Source organism: Mustela putorius, unplaced genomic scaffold (assembly GCF_011764305.1).
Source record: "Mustela putorius furo isolate JIRA1106 unplaced genomic scaffold, ASM1176430v1.1 tig00003859_pilon_pilon_pilon, whole genome shotgun sequence".
In the NCBI taxonomy this organism is placed as follows: Eukaryota; Metazoa; Chordata; class Mammalia; order Carnivora; family Mustelidae; genus Mustela; species Mustela putorius.
Genome location: NW_025422011.1, coordinates 23,405,372 through 23,422,198, shown reverse-complemented (window position 1 = coordinate 23,422,198; position 16,827 = coordinate 23,405,372). Strand labels below are relative to the sequence as shown.

The 16,827-nt window shown below is 39.5% G+C and overlaps 1 non-coding gene across 1 annotated transcript; it reads left to right on the top strand.

Moving 5' to 3' along the window:
- The first annotated feature begins 633 nt into the window (after positions 1-633).
- Positions 634-739, top strand: LOC123387805. The gene has a single exon (XR_006602293.1). It is a non-coding gene; the product is annotated as a U6 spliceosomal RNA (small nuclear RNA).
- The last annotated feature ends 16,088 nt before the right edge of the window (positions 740-16,827 follow it).

The window sequence follows — 16,827 nt, the reverse complement described above, 5'->3', positions numbered from 1 at the left end:
GAGGCTGCTTAAGTTTCCCTCCCTCTCTCTTTGTCCTCCCCTATTTCCTCTCTGAAAAAAAAAATTCTGTATATATATATGTGTGTGTGTGTGTGTGTGTGTGTATTTCCTTCAATGTCATTTTAATAGGATGCAACTGTACAATTGTGTGTACATTCAACATTTTTAAAAATTCACCAACCACTCAAGATATAAAATAGTCCGATTATCCCTGAAATGTTACCTCATGCTAGCTCCTGGCAACTCTGACCCGGTTGCTTATAGTTTTGCCTTTTATTTATTAATTTTTTAAAAAGATTTTATTTATTTATTTGACAGAGAGTGTCTCTGACAGACAGTGTTAACTCTTGTCACCATGCTGTTCATTGGATCCCCAGAATTATTCCTTCTGTAACTGGAAATTTGTATTTTTTTTTTTAAGATTTTATTTATTTCACAGGGAGAGAGAGATCACAAGTAGGCAGAGAGTCAGGCAGAGAGAGACGGGGGAAGCAGGCTCCCCACTGAGCAGAGAGCCCCATGCGGGGCTCGATCCCAGGACTCTGGGATCATGACCTGAGCCGAAGGCAGAGGCTTTAACACGCTGAGCCACCCAGGCGCCCCTATTTTTGCCTTTTAAAGAAATATCATATAGTGCTTGTTTGGACAGTGCATATACTAAAATTGAAGTGAAAGAGAAAAATTAGCTTGGCCCCTTAGGAAGAATGACATACAAATTTGTAAAGAATTTCATATTGTTTAAAAAAGTCATATAAATATTAAGGGGGACACTTGGAGTGAAAAGGAAAGATAAACACAAGAAGGAAATAGAAAATCTCCAGAAACAACAATAAAACAAGTAATAAATTGTCATATACATGGAATCATACAGCATGGAGCCTTTTTGTGTGACTTCTTAGACTCGGCATGACGCTTTTGAGATTCATCATGTTAGTATATGCATCAGTAATTCATTCATTTTCATTGCTGAGTATTATTTTAATTGTTGAGTGGTTGAATTTAACAAACTTTGTTTATCCATTCACCGGTTGATAAACCATAGGGGTTATTTCTGATTTTTAGTGACTATGGATGAAGTTGCCAGCACCAGTTACTACAGGTTTTATTGGTATGTGAGTCTTCCTTCCTCTTGGGTAAATAGCTAGGAGTGAAATTACTGGGTCATATGGTAAGCACAAATCTTACCTTTATATGAAGCTCTCAAATTGTTTTCCAAATTTGTTGTGTATATTCACCAACCATGTAAAAGAGTTCCATTTGCTCTACATCCTCACCTGCACTTCCTACAGTCAGCTGTTTTTTCTTTTAGCCATTCTAACAAGTGGCATCTCATTTTAACTTGCATTTCCTTAGTAACTAATGATGTTAGCATGTTTCCATGTGCTTATTGGTCATTCACATCTCTTCTTTGGTGATGTGTATGTTCAAATAGTTTGCTAACCAAAAATTTTTTCTTATTATAAAGAGTTCTGTATGTAAGTCCTTCATCAAATTATTTGCAAATATTTTGTCTCTCTGGTTTGATTTTTTAAAAATTTTTCTAGTAATTGCTTTTATTTTTTTTTTAAGATTTTATTTATTTATTTGACAGAGATCATGAGTAGGCAGAGAGGCAGGTAGAGAGAGAGAGGGAGAAGCAGGCTCCCTGCTGAGCAGAGAACCCGATGCAGGGCTTGATCCTGGACCCTGGGATCATGACCTGAACCGAAGGCAGAGGCTTGAACCCACTGAGCCACCCAGGCGCCCCTAGTTATGGCTTTTAAAGAACATAAATTTAAAAGTTTTATTAAGTCCATTTAATCATGTTTTTTTCTGTTATGATTCATGGTTTTTGTGTCTTAAATTTAAGAAATATTTGCTTAATATAAAATCATAAAGATATTTTCCCATATTTTATTCTAGGGACTTTATAGTTTTAGTCTTTACATTTACATCTGTGACCATTTGGGGTTAACTTTTGTTTATGTGGTGACTAAAATTTGAGATTTTATTTCATTTTAATTTTTTTGGGTATATGAACATTCCATATATTTCCAGCACCATTTACTGAAAAGACTACACTTTCTCCATTGAATAACCAGGACAGTTTTATGAAAAATCAGTTGACTGTGTCTGTGGCAAATTTGTAGATCCTCTATTGTTTTAATCTCTATGTCTATATTTACTTGACTATCTCACTATCTTTATTAGTGTAGCATTATAGTACGTTTTCTTTAAGTATAGGTGACACACAATTTCAGTTTCAGGTGTACAACATAGTGATTTGACAAGTTTGTACATTAAGTTGTGTTCATCTCAAGCGTAGCTACCATCTGTCCCATTACATCCTTATTACAATGCCATTGACTGTATTTCTTATATTGTGCCTTGTATTCCTGTGACTTATTTATTCTACAACATGAAAGCTGTATCTCCCTCACCCTTCACCTATATTACCCATTCTTCCACTCCCCTCCCTCTGATAACCATCAGATTGCTCTTGGTATTTAGGTCTGATTCTGCTTTTGTTGTTGTTGTTGTTTATTTATTTGCTTATTTGTTTTTAGATCCCACTTATGAATGGGATCATATGTTATTTGTCTTTCTCAGTCTGACTTATTTTACTTAGCAGAATACCCTTTACGTCCATCCATGTTATTTCAGATGACTTGCTCTCATCCTTTTTTATGGTTGCATAATATTCCAATGTTTATATAAGAACCATGTTTTCCTTTTCTATTCATCTATTGATGGACACTTGGTCTGCTTCCATATCTTGGCTATTGTATATAATGCTGCATTAAATATAGGAGTGCATTTATATTTTCAAATTAGTGTTTTCATTTTCTTTGGGTAAATATTCAATAGTGAAATTATTGGGTCATATGATATTTCTATTTTTAATGTCTATTTTTAATATTTTTAATATTTTAGTGCACAAGGGTTCCTCAAAATCAGTTGACGTTCTATTTTTTCAAAGTTGTTTTGGCTACTTTAGGTATTAGATTTTCTATATTAATTTTAGAATAAGCTTTTGATTTATATTTTATGTAAAGTATCCTACTGGTATTTTGATTGGCATTTATTTAAATCTATAGACCAATTTAAGCAGAGCTGACATCTTTCTGGTGTTGAGTCTGGTAATCCATAAATATAGTATATCTATTTATGTAGGTATTTAATTCCTCTTATCAGTGTTTTATAGTTTTCACCACATAAATCTTACACATATTTGCTTAGATTTATTTCATTTTTTCATGTTTTTTGATGCTATCACAAGTGAGATTTAAAAATTTAATTTGAGGGGTGCCTGGGTGGCTCAGTGGGTTAAGCCGCTGCCTTCAGCTCAGGTCATGATCTCAAGGTCTTGGGATCGAGTCCCGCATCGGGCTCTTTGCTCAGCAGGGAGCCTGCTCCCCTCTCTCTCTCTCTCTGCCTGCCTCTCCATCTACTTGTGATCTCTCTCTGTCAAATAAATAAATAAAATCTTAAAAAAAAAATTAAAAAAAATAAAAATAAAAATTTAATTTGATTGTCCATTGCTAATAAATAGATATAACTGATTTTTGTAAATTGACTTGCATATTAAACCTTGCTATAGTCACTTATTACTTCTAGGACCATTAAAAATAGATTATGTGGATTTTCTACTAGATGATCATGTTGTCTGCAAATAAAGAGTTTTATTTCTTCTTTTACAATTACCTTATTTATTTTTCTTGCATCTTTGCACTGGTTACAATCTCCAGTATAATGGAGCAAAAACATCCTTGCCTCCTTGATTTTGGTGAGAATATTATCCCCTTTCTTACCACTAAGTACAATGTTAGTTATAAGTTTTTATAAATGGTCTCTATAAGGTTCAGGAAATTCCTTCCTATTCCTAGCTTGCTGAAAATGTTATCATAACATGAATGGATGTTGGATTTTGTCAACTACTTTTTTTTTCTTTTGTACCTATAATATGAGCACAGAGCATTTTGTTTTTAGTTCGCTGGCATGACTGGCTAACTTGCAAAGATTAAATCAACCTTGCATTTTGGGGATAAACTCTATTTCATCATGATGTATAATCTTTTATATATTGATGGATTCAATCTGACAAAATTTTGTTAAGGATTTCTGTGTTTGTATTCATGAAATTCTTTTCCTACAATGTCTTTCTCTGAGTTTGCTATCAGGATAATGCTGGCCTGATAAAAAGACTCAGGAAATATTTTTGTCCCTTCTATTTTGTGTAAGTGTTTGTATGAAATTGGCATATGTCTTCCTTAAATGTATGGTAGAATTCACCAGTGAACCCATTCTAGGCCTGAAGATCATTTATAGCATAGCTTGGATAACAAATTCATTTGCTTTAATAAATAAAGCTGGCTCAGGCAGTACAGCATGTGACTCTTGGTCTTGGGGTTGTGAGTTCAAAACCCCCATATTGGTCTTGGAGCTTACTTAAGAAAAATAAATAAAAAATAAAAATAAATTTTAAAATGGCACTTATTAAACAGATAGCTATGTGCCTTCTATGAGTAAGACACTGAAGAGCTGTGGGGGGGACACCAAAAGAATATAATCTAGGGTCTAGAATATAAGCTGGAGAGTATCATGCCTGAATGTTCAGAAAATAATAAAGGACAATTAAGATTATCTATTTCTTCTTGATTACTTTATATCTTTCAAGGAATTTTATTTCTCCTAAGCTATCAATTCATTGATGTAAAGATGTTTATAATATTATCTTATTATCCTTTAAGTTTGTGTAGGGTTTATATTGATGTCCTCTCTTTCATGCTAATATTGGTAATCTGTGTCTTTCCTCTTTTTTTTCCTTGATCAACATGGCTAGAAGTTTATCAACTTTATTGATCTTTTCAAGGGATAACTTTTAACATTATTGATTTGTCTCTATTTTTAAAATTTTATTGATTTCTGCTCTTCGTTGTGTCCCTCCCTTTGCTTGCTTTGGTTTTAATTTGATCCCTTCTTTTAATTGGAATCTTAGATTATTGACTAAAGATCTTACTTAGTTTCCAATGTAAACATTTAATGCTGTATATTTTCCTCTTGGCTATATCAATATTTAGTTTTTAATATGAAAAATGAACTTACTTCATGCTTAGGTTGAAGTGACCGATTTCTAAATGCTTAATGACAGTGTCTGCATTTCTTATCATGGATTGATCATAAACGTTTGGGTCAGCAGGTCACATTTCAGTATTTCTGCTTTTGCTGATGGGACCTGGGTTCTACCCCAGATTTGTTCACCACAAGGATTAAGAGATGAGGGCTGGAAGGAAGGTATAGTACCTGTGACCTCTGGGCCAGCCAACTAGAAAGAGAAAAGGACAGGCGTCAGCAACCTTTAGTGCCCCACAACACCCAGGAGAGAAAAGTGACTGCAGAGAATCTAGCCCTCTCCCACCTTAGAGACTAGTCATTAGGAGGAAGGGCTAACTGTTGTTCTAACATCTAGAAGAAAGTAGAAATTCTGTCTCTGCAAACCTATATAAATGAGGAAAAAGAAAGATAATGATTCTTCTCTGCTCATTCTACCATTACCATCCACTTTCTGGATTCACCCACCTTAGAAATAAACTACATTTGATAGTTCCCTTTTTTTATTATTTAAATTCAATTAGCCAACATATAGTACAACATATAGTACTAGTTTTTGATATAGTGTTCAATGATTCATTTGTTACATATAACACCCAGTGCTCATCATATCATGTGTCCTCCTTAATGCTCAACACCCAGTTACTCCATCCCCCCAACTGTCTCCCTAACCACAACCCTTGTTTTCCAGAGTCAAGAATCTCTCATGGTTGGTCTCCCTCTCTGATTTCTTCCCATTCAGTTTCCCACCTCCCATCCCATATTGTCCTCTGCATTATTTCTTATATTCCACATATGAGTGAAACCATATGATAATTATCTTTCTCTGATTGATTATTCCTAACTAAGCTTACAATGCTTAAGTGCTATGCATAAACTCAACCAGCTCGTTAGTGTAGACAAGAGAGAATGAAAGATTTCTTGACTCTTAGCCTAATATATTCTTTCCATAATGATAAGTTTACATGGTCTTTCCCTTGCCTTTTAGCTTATAATCAAAGTGAAGGGGTGGATGTGTGGGTGTCTGTAGAGCAGAAGAGAGAGAGAGTTTTCATTATTTAAATATTTTCATTAATCAACCCCTGGTTATAGAGATAAATGTCATATCAAAGATTTCTGTATTAAGAAATAGGAATTCGAATATACCATATTGTCAACAGTGAGATATGTCAAAATCACTGAATTTTGGAGCTGGGATCTGACTCAAAAGTCTGTGTTCTTTTCACTTTGTCTCATGGCTTCTCACATGTGATTACAAGCCCCAAGTCATAAAGGCACTTGGCTTTCAAATCCCAAAGGCATAATTTTCTTGCTGTTTTCTCAATTGCAAACACTTGCCCCCAGAGTACTGACCTTGGGACATAGGGCTCTAATTGCCCTTATTCTCACTTTAAAAGAGGAACGAAGGTTTTCACGGAGTAGTGTTTGAAGCTGAAACTAGTGTTGAAAGAGCAGTTGCTCCCCTTACTAAATTGTCCCAAGAGCAAGGAGTCAGTGTGCTCTCTCCTCCCAGCCAGCCTCCAACCCCCAACCCACACCCCTTTTTACCAAAGCAAAGGAGTATGCATCTATCTGCATAATCATTAAAATGCACCAAGTCTCAGAACTGGCTTTCTCTCCCCCCATTCTACTGCCTGACAAAGGATTTGTGACAAAAGACCTTCTTCCCAGTTTGTAAAACAGTTGTGTAAAACTCGGACTGTAAAGTCACAGTTGACTGCTTTAATGTGGAACAGCTGGGAGGGTGTAGACACACTGGCAGGTTGAGACAGGGACTGGGAATGGTCCCCCATTCTGCGAAGGGTCGACTTAGTCACACCACCTGCTGCCCCTATTATTTCAAGAGCAAACCAGTCATGACAGCCTCAACAGACGGACACACGGCACCAGACGGTGCAAGGGAAGTTAAGAAAAGATAAATTAAGTGATCAATAAAGATAAGGGACCTGCTCAGCAGTAAATGGTGCTGACAGACCAGACAAAACATGAAGCAAACGGGCATTTGATAATGTGGGGGTGTGTGGAGCTTAGCGTCAACCTTCATAGTATTGACATTTCGGAGACCACTGGGACATTGGCAGTGGATTTTCCTGGCTGGGCTGACTTGAGTTGGAGATGGTTGCTTTTATCTATCCAATGTACATGTAGAAGGGTTCAGGGTCCATTTTAGAAGTGTACTAAGCCATATACCTGGAGGAGGCCACATCTGACATTGACCTAAGCCAAACTAGATGATGCATGGGGGTGAAATTTGAAGTCTAAGGTCCACAAAGATATCTCTTCTTTTGACTTATTTGTTGAACATTCACCAGTTTGTTCACTGCATCTAATTTTGAACAAGCATCCGTTATGGACTAGGCACAGTGTGAGGCCATATTGAGTATGGGTATGTGGTGGTTATAATGGTGATGATGGTACAAAATTCTAGTCATTTCCCTGGAGGATGTTATAGACTAATGGGAGATGTAGCCATCTCGCTTCCAACACCATGTGCCCCGAAACCAGTTCAGATATAATCTCTCAAGTACTCTAGTAGAGGAGTGTACAACATGCCAGAGAGGGACTCAGTCTGCTTGAAGGAATTGAGAACATGTTTACCGAGGAGACTTAAGAAGAAGAAAATTCAGGGAAAGACGTTTCTGGCAGAAGAAACAGCACAAAAAGCACAGATATGACAAATGTGGCCTTCCTTCCCCAGATCTGGATCTGCGTTCTCAAAACAACAGGTTACTCAAGGGTGAGTGATTTAAATAGTATATATTTTTAAATGTAAATAGAAGTATATAGTAAAGGAGAAAAATTTTCAAATTATTTTTTTGAGATAAAGTCTAATGCTGCCAAGAAATTCTGGGCTTTTCTATAAGGCTGCTTCAGGCTTTGTCCCCAGATATTCTTGGGGTTTGTGCTTATTCTTCTCTGCATTAAGTAGAAAAAGTTAAAACTTACGCATGAGGCATTCAGATTGGTATAGAGAGAAAATGAGATGTCTGGAAGGAGATGTTAGGAGAGGATAGGAGAGATTAGGCAGGAGACAAGAACAGGAACAAGGCTGGTCAGAGATGTGGCCATACTGACAAAGGTCTCCATGCCTCCTGTATTAGATGGAGATTTACAATGTACAAAGTACTTTTACAGAAGTATTTCCTCTGACCTTCATCATGACCCCATCAATGACTTTGAAATGGGGATAACATGAGCATATCTGTGGAATTTGGTGTTTAATATTTGAATTTAAGAAAGGCTCACTGGCTTTGTAAGAAGAATGAAATTGCTGGAAAGGTAAGAGAAGGAAACTAAAATTATTGAGGGCCTACAATGTACCAACCACTTTAACATTCATTATCTTATAAAGGTTTGACAACAGCTGACAGAAAACTCAAAATAAAATTAGCTTAAATCGGTGAATTATTTTTAATTACCCATAAGGATAATCAGAGGTAGTCTTTGTAGGGCTGGCACAGAGTCACACTGTCTCAGTATTTAGGCTCCTCTAGCTCTCTGTTCAGTCATCCTCAGGAACCAAGAAGTTTGTTGAGTTCCAGCCATTATGCCTTTTTCCAACAACTAGCAAAAATTAAAGAAGGGCATGGAACCCTCCTAATTAGATCTCACTGGCCCAGATTCAGTCATGTGAACACAGCTAGCTGCAGAGGATGCTGGGAAATGTAGTCTTCTAATCAGGCTGCAGCATGCTCCAATAAAAAGGAAGAGAATGGATCCTGGGGCTGACAACTAGAAGTTTTGCCACACAATTATCCTCTAGTTGAGGAAGCAGTTCAGAGAAGGTAGATGATTTGTTCCAAGTCATAAAACTGCAAAACTGCAGATCATAGGTTCAATTCAAGTTCTTACTGAATCTGAATCTGATACTACTACTCTAGTGCTCCTCTTGGACCTGGGGTGGTGGTGGGTAAGGAATGAAACACTTAAAGCTGAAAAATAGGGGGCGCCTGGGTGGCTCAGTGGGTTAAGCCGCTGCCTTCAGCTCAGGTCATGATCTCAGGGTCCTGGGATTGAGCCCCGCATCGGGCTCTCTGCTCAGCAGGGAGTCTGCTTCTCCCTCTCTCTCTGCCTGCCTCTCTGCCTGCCTCTCTCTCTACCTGCCTCTCTGCCTGCTTGTCATCTCTCTCTGTCAAATAAATAAATAAAATCTTTTATAAAAAAAAAAAAGCTGAAAAATAGGAGTACCTTGAATAGCATAATGAAGGTCTGAACTGATGATAAACTCTTATACCATATATTTATAATAACAGTGAAGTACTATGTCTTGAATCTTAGGCACCTATAAAACTTTATTCTACATTAACACATTCTTCCAAATTTGGGAGATAGTTATCATTAGTTCTTATTTACAGATCAGAAAACTAAGACTCAGAGAGGTTAAATAATATGCCTGTGTAGGATTATCTGCTCTATTTTTATGTTATGCTATCTCTCAGTGTATCATTAGAAAATAAATTTTTATTTACATAGGTTTTTATTTATCCACATTTTTCTGAAATATTGCTATAATTTATTCAGAGCTGAAAGGAAGTCCTTATGATTCAATTTCCTTTCCACTGGTAATGGGGACACTGAAGCACAGGAGTATAACAATGGCAGCCATGGCAATGACAGTGATTATAGTTATAGTGTGTTGGGTGCCGTAGGGTAGGTGAGTCTCCAGCCTTGTCTCCCAATGCCTGTCTCCACTCACCATCTTCCATAACCCAGTCAAGGGAAGAAGCATTGCTAAATGAATAACAAGAATCTGAAACACTGAATGGGTCATGGTTATCAATAGACAGGGTCACTGTGTTAAAACACCACTACCATTTCCTCCTACCTCTGTGTGGTGAGCAGATCCAGCAGGGTTCTGGGCACATGAGCGTGGGCCCAGTCAGCTCTCTCTCCCTCTGTTTCTTCCTCTCCTCCCCTTCCCCCTTGCTTCTTCACTCTTTCTTTCTTTCATCCCTTTTTATTCCCTCTTTTCCTTCTTTCCAAACCTGGACAGCTTTTTTCTTTCTCTAGCTTGACTTCTTTTTCCTGTAAATCCCCCAGAAGGTAGATGATTCTGAGATTGAAATTTGGGAGGAGAGGAATGCAAAGTCTGTGCTTCGTCCTCAAGCTGAAACCATGTGCTCCACCAAAGCTTTTCTGAATGTGAGAACAAGGGTGTGCCAGTAGCGAATGCCAAATGGGCTCTTTGATTTCCTTCTACTTTTGTTCCTCATGTGTTTGACTCCCTCAGAAGGAGGGGAGAGTGCAGGGCAGGATTTGGTGATACCTAATTCGTCACTCTGATTATATCAATTCTTCCTTCACAAATACAAAGAGTTTACATGTGCCGGGCACCATGCTCAGCACTGTGTATGCAGGACTTCACACACTCCACACAGCAGCCATCTAAAGGAGTCACAGAGCAAAGGACTTGCCCAGTGCATAGCCATGCCACCAGGATCAAAATCCAGGTCTGTTTTGACTCCAACCCTGCTCTTTCTATGGCATGTATCAGTCCCCTCCAAAGTACAAAGGGAACCCACACGTGCCAGGCAGCCCTGGACTGGAAGCTGTTGCAACCCTAAATTAAGTGGAATATCCCCAGTCTTTCAAAAGCTCTTCCAGTCATGAGTGTCCTAGTGTTTGATTAATGCTTTGCATCTGTGAGATCATGCCAGACCAAGCTGGCCTGGAACTGTTTCCTTTTAGGAACTGGGCTCCCTGACTCTAGTCCTGAAAAGACTATGATCCATTCAAGTCATATCTGCTCAGTAGGCATACCATATCCAAACTTGACCTCAGCAAACAACTGGAAGTGTTATGCCAGGGTGTGGAAGGTTCCAGAGGCAGCCATGTTATGCTTCATTTCGTTGTTCTGCCTTCCTCTAGCCAAGTTTTTCTTAGCAATTTCTGGGCATCTTTTTTCTTCTCCACATGACAATTACTGATCTAAGTAAGTGAGACATTGTGATGTCATGGAAAAGCTTATAATGGAGTGCCTGAAACACCAGTCCTAGCCCAGCCTCTTCTCTGTGCTAGCTGTGGACGTCTCTTAGACTTAACTTCTCTGCATACCAGGGTCTTCATCTGCTTAACAGAGGTGACAAATTGCTGTTGAGCCCCAGTAAGTTAGTAATACACAACTGTGTCTTATGAAATAACCTAGCAAATGTCATTTCTTGGTAAAAGATTTTCACTCTCAAATCTGAGGTTTTTGAGAAAAAAGACCATGTCTTGTTGCCTCAGCTTACCTGTCCCCAGGGAGAATAACACCTCAGCTACTAGATTTTTATAAAAATTAAGTGAACTCTCTGTAAAGCGCCCAACGTGGAGACTATGTAAAAGGTAGGAAATGAGGATTAAATGTTTCCCACTGAGCTCCTTTGTTTTGCGTCCCCAGCTCTTAGCACATACTAAACATTAGTAAATATTGAGATAGCCAGTACAACATATGGATTATTAACAACAACAATAATCATCATCACTTTTTGTGCAGACTCTTACCAGGCAGTATTCTAAGCGCATTATACATATCCACTCATTCAGTCCTCATAACTACGCTTCTAGAAGAGTCCTGTTATTATCCTCATTTTACGGATGAGGAAACAGATGGGAAGAGGTCAGTTACATTTCCCAAGGCATCATGATAACACCTAGCAAGGCCGAGATGTGCATGTAGACTCTCTGGCTCTAGAGTTAAGAGTGTGGATCACAGACCACGTGTTCAAGCGCAAATGGCCAACAATTCTGCAGCTCTTCCCATCAAGAGGTGGATTCTATTTTCCCACCCATTGAGCCTGGACTGGCTTTGTGACTTGCTTTGATCAACAGAATACAAGGAAGTCGCTATGAGTTCAGGGCCTAGACCTCAGTAGGTCTCTGCTCTCACTGTCTTGAAAGGCTGTCACTATCTAAACAAATCAACATTAGCCTCCTTAAGGATGACCTGGACCAGCCATCCTCATCATCCCACTTGAGGCCCAGACCTGTAAGTGAGGCTCTCTTAGGCCATCCAGCCCCAGTCATCCCAGCCCAGAGCAGCATAATCTTCTAGCCAAAACACAGAATCACGAGAAATAATAAAACAGCTCTTGTTTTAAATCATGAGTTTGGAAGTGGTTTCTTATGTAACAGGAGGTTGATCTGCTTAGAGGCTGTGTGTCCTTGGATGGGCTGCTTAGCCTCGCTGACCTCGGTTTCATTACTTATAAATGAGAATAACTATTCCCACTTTACAGGATGCTGTATGTTTGGCATGCTGTATGGTAAGTGAGGGCTCAAAAAATGCTAAATTTTTCCCCATGAAGAATATATTATGCAAAGATAAGCTTTGGTGGGAGACAAAGTGGCTAGAAGATCAATTTGTAGATCAGGATTACAAAGATTTAAGGACATGCTAGGTCACAAACACTTGGAACATGTAAGGGGGTATATTGAATTTTTGCTAAGAGGGGATTTAGAGGGTTGGTTGCATGGTTGGGTTTGAGGACCTTTAAGGTTCATTCTGTTCTTGAGATTTGACAAATCTCTGGCATCAAGGATCATGTGAGCCAGGTTTAAACTTTTACCTCTCTTTTTCTCTCTTTCTAATTACGTTTCCTTTCATACATACTGGTAATGCCCAATGAGGGTTGAAACTAGGCATGCTTTGTTGAGTGTGTTCTAACCCTAACACAACAGAGAGCAGGGGCTCAAAAACATTAGCCGAATTGAGCATGTAGCACAGAAGATCCAACTGCTTTTACTAACAATGTTACCAGGAATGGACAAAACAATTAAAAATAATAGAGGCGGAGGGAGATAGAAATGGAGAGTTTTGTTTTGCGGTTTGGTGAAACACACATAAATATGCCCACAGGATGGTTAGCATGTGGGGTTTTATTCATCTGTTTGTTTTTCTGGCTTGTTTGTTGGTTTTTTGTTTGTTTTGTTTTTGAAGATTTGTTTTTACTATGAGAAACCTTTTATAATAAGTATTGCTGGTTCTCTGTTGCTTATGAGGGTCTCTTTCGATCCCTTAATCTCGCTAAACAAGCTGTCATTAAAAACCCTGCAAATGACCCAGCTCAAACACTCAGACTTGCATTTGGTGGATTTTTTAATGTGTCCCCTCCATAAAGACATACCACAGCATCAACCCAATTGCAATGGAATATGTCTGCAACTGATGAATGTACTTGCGCTGCAAGTTTCACTTTACAGTTTGGGAGGGGGTGATCTGTGTAGGGACTGTGGCTTTTAGTAAAGGAAACTAAAAATACAAAATGAACCTTCACAGAATCAAAGTGAGTTGAAATATTCTCCTATACTACCCCAGTATTTTTATGGAAGACAAATAAAATTCCTCATCCATATTTCCCTCCTCTGTTCCCTGGCTTCAAACTCGAGCCTTGTGATCCGCTCACATTTTCCTTCTTCACTCTTTGCTGGTGCAAGTCATCTCCCGGCTTTGCAAACCCCAGCACTGCTGATGAATAAACATAGTTCTGTCTGTGGCGCCCCATACACTTTGCAGACAATGTTCAGCTTCAAAGTTTTCCGAATTGCCTGGTCTGGTTTTGTTAACGACATTAGTGGGACTTCATTGTCGGGGTTAGGGGCGAGACAATGGTGCATCTCTTACATCATCAAGCACAAGGAGCTCTGTCTCCAGCTGTACAAACAGCACAGGAAATGGATTTTTTTCTTCGTGTTATTTTTCGTCTATTAAAATTATGCAAACCCTGCAAATACAACAATTGCTTTGTTAAGACTCCCGAAATGTCTAACCATTCATTTCCCAAGTAAGGAGCCTGCGGTGCGTTTGATGCTAAGGATTGTTAATCCCAAACGTGGAGAACTAATAAAATAATCAAAAAAGGACTCCAGAAGTGTTGATAAATTTCAATTATCTCTTGCTCTGTCTCCCAGGATTGGGCTAGCAAGATGGGACTGCCTTCAAGTAGTACTTGAGTCGGGGCTGCATTTTCTCTTCCTCCGGCCCCGAGGCACCGACGTCTGTCCTTTGTGGCTGAATCGCCTTAGTGGGGCTGGCTGGCGTTTGGAGGTGCTCAGGGCTGGAGGAGACAAAGCAGGCCTGCTGCACAAAGGCGAGGGAGCCAAAGAAAGCAAAATTGAATCTCTAGCACCCTGCTCCTGAGTAAACAGACAAAACTAATGGGTCTGCCATTTCTCCTCCCATCCAATTACTGGGTTCCAGTAGAGAGAATATGGCAACATCAGCTCACACAAATCCTAATGCTCTTAATCCCTTCCATACATATAAACCTCACATCCACCCACATGACTTCATTACCCAAACCACCCAGGCAGACAGTGTGAAGGAATGGGCCCACCAGCTGCAGAAACCTGCCTTCTTCAGGTTTTAATCAGCTAATGAGGGATATGCAAATGGAAAGCTTATGGGATTATGCCTTGTCCGACAGCAGTTCACCCCTAGTGATAGAGGACTAATACAGGTGTTAGTAAACGGGTTATTAGACCCGGCCTAATTTAGGTCTATTCATGCCGCGCTCCCACTCTTAGCCTAAACATTTGTCCTCGTCCTGGGGGCCCAGCAGGAGCCATCTTTAGGCCTGTGGTAGGTCTGACATGAACTCTTCGCTAAAGATATGAAGTTAATAAATCCGGCCATTGGGTGTTTAGGCATACACAGCGACATGAGAGTGGCCTCTGGTAGGGGCTTTTTTCTCCCCCCCCCCCCAGGAGAAGGGCCTGAGAAACTGCTGGGGAACAGCGAGAGGGAGTTTGACTCAATATCATTCACCACTTTGATTCACAAGGGAATAGGGACAGAGACAGTGGTATATTGGTAGACGGAGGACAAACAGGTCTCTGGAAGAGAACCTGATTTGTAAGTCCACTCACTTCCATGGAGTAAAGGCTCCTACCATGGATCATGTCTAACCACTGATGTGACGTCAAGCGTCTTACAAAAATTCTCAAAAAATTAACCATCAGCTCTTGCATGCCAGTATGAGCAGGCTTCAGTGCTCCATGGGACACAGGCCTGGCCCTCATGACCTGTGGTCTACACAGTCATTCAAAGTGAGTCTGTGAGGTCAAAATATTTTTACTTTTTTTTTTTCAAGATTTTATTTATCTATTTGAGAAAGAGAGAGAGAGAGAAAGCATGAGTGGGGATGGGGGAGAGGGAGAGAAACAGGCTCCCCAGAGCAGGTAGCCAGATGTGGGGATTGATCCCAGGACCCTGAGATCATGACCTGAGCTGAAGACAGATGCCCAACTGACTGAGTCACCCAGGTGCCCCAAAACTATTTTTACGGGATGCTCAGATGCTATTTGCCTGTTTTGATAGGTTGACATTTACCTTGATGGTGCAAAAACAATGGTGGTAAAACCGGAAGCTTAGCACAAACCAGCGCACAGCATGGCTAGAACAATCTTTGTGTTTTTCACCACTCCTCACTTGCCGGAAAACAAAAAAAATCCCAGCCTCTCTTGAGAATTAAGAGTGAAAATCATTAATTGATCAAATCTTGACGCTTGAGTACATATCTTTTTAATATTCTGTGTGATAGCCTAGGAAGTGCATATGAGGCACGTCTTCTTACCAGAACGTGATGATTACTTTAAGGCAAGCCCTGTCCGATGGTTGAAGTTCTAGGCTGAACTAGTGGCTTTTTCCATGAAATGGCATTTTTACATGAAAGAGCAACAAACTGGGCTTATTCAGACGTGGGCACTTGACATTTTCTTGCAAAGGAATGCAATGGACCTGTCATTTCAAGAAAACCAACTCACAGTACCTGTGGCTAATGGTGAAATTTGAGATTTCAAGCAAAACCCAAAACTTTAGAAAGCTGTATCTCCACATCATGAATTTGACATGTCCCAATATAAAAGACTTCTCAGTGAGATTAGCGCCTATCTATTTTGTGATATCCAGGAGCCACAGGAAGCCTTTCAGCAGCTTCATGACCTGACCTACAACTTAGAAAGGTCACTCCGACCCCAGGCATCTTAACTAGGAGCCAAAGACTGGTGAATGGGGGTCTAACTTCAGAAATTTTCTTTAGCTGGTACTGTGTTCTCATAGTTAAGAATTTAACAGCTGGATCGTTCAAGGCCCCCTCATTCTCTGGGGGCTCACCCCCCCCCCGTGTTTATATTATCTTCCTAGTCCTCAGATTGGTATAAACCAAAGGAAGCCCCCCATGGGGAAATGGTGAGGTGCTCAACCAGAGGTATACTCTCTTGACTGTGCAAAACTGGGAATTCTTCTGCGCTTTGCCAGGGTTCTCTTCAGCCTGAAGCTTTTGAAATGCCAGTGAAAGAACAAGAAGGAAGGTTTGTGGAAAGAATAAAATCAGGCTTGGAGAATTTTAGATTTCTCTAATTTTCTCATGGTGAAGAAAGACTTTTACATGTTATGACTTCATTTTCTACAAACTATCTCTACTGGGAAAATAATAAATTTACATGCCTGTTTCCATAAGGATATCTCTTATTCTCTTCATCTTAAAATAAGTTGGACTTTTTTTTTTCTTTTTTTCTTTTTTTTTTTTTTTTTTTAAGATTTCACTTATTCACTTGACAGACAGAGATGACAAGTAGGCAGAGAGGCAGGTAGAGAGAATGAGAGAGAGGGAAGCAGGCTCCTTGCTGAGCAGAGAGCCTGACGCTGGGCTCGATCCCAAGACCCTGAGATCATGACCTGAGCCGAAGGCAGAGACTATAACCCACTGAGCTACCCAGGTGCCCCAATATGTTGGACTTTAAAAAATTATAACTCTT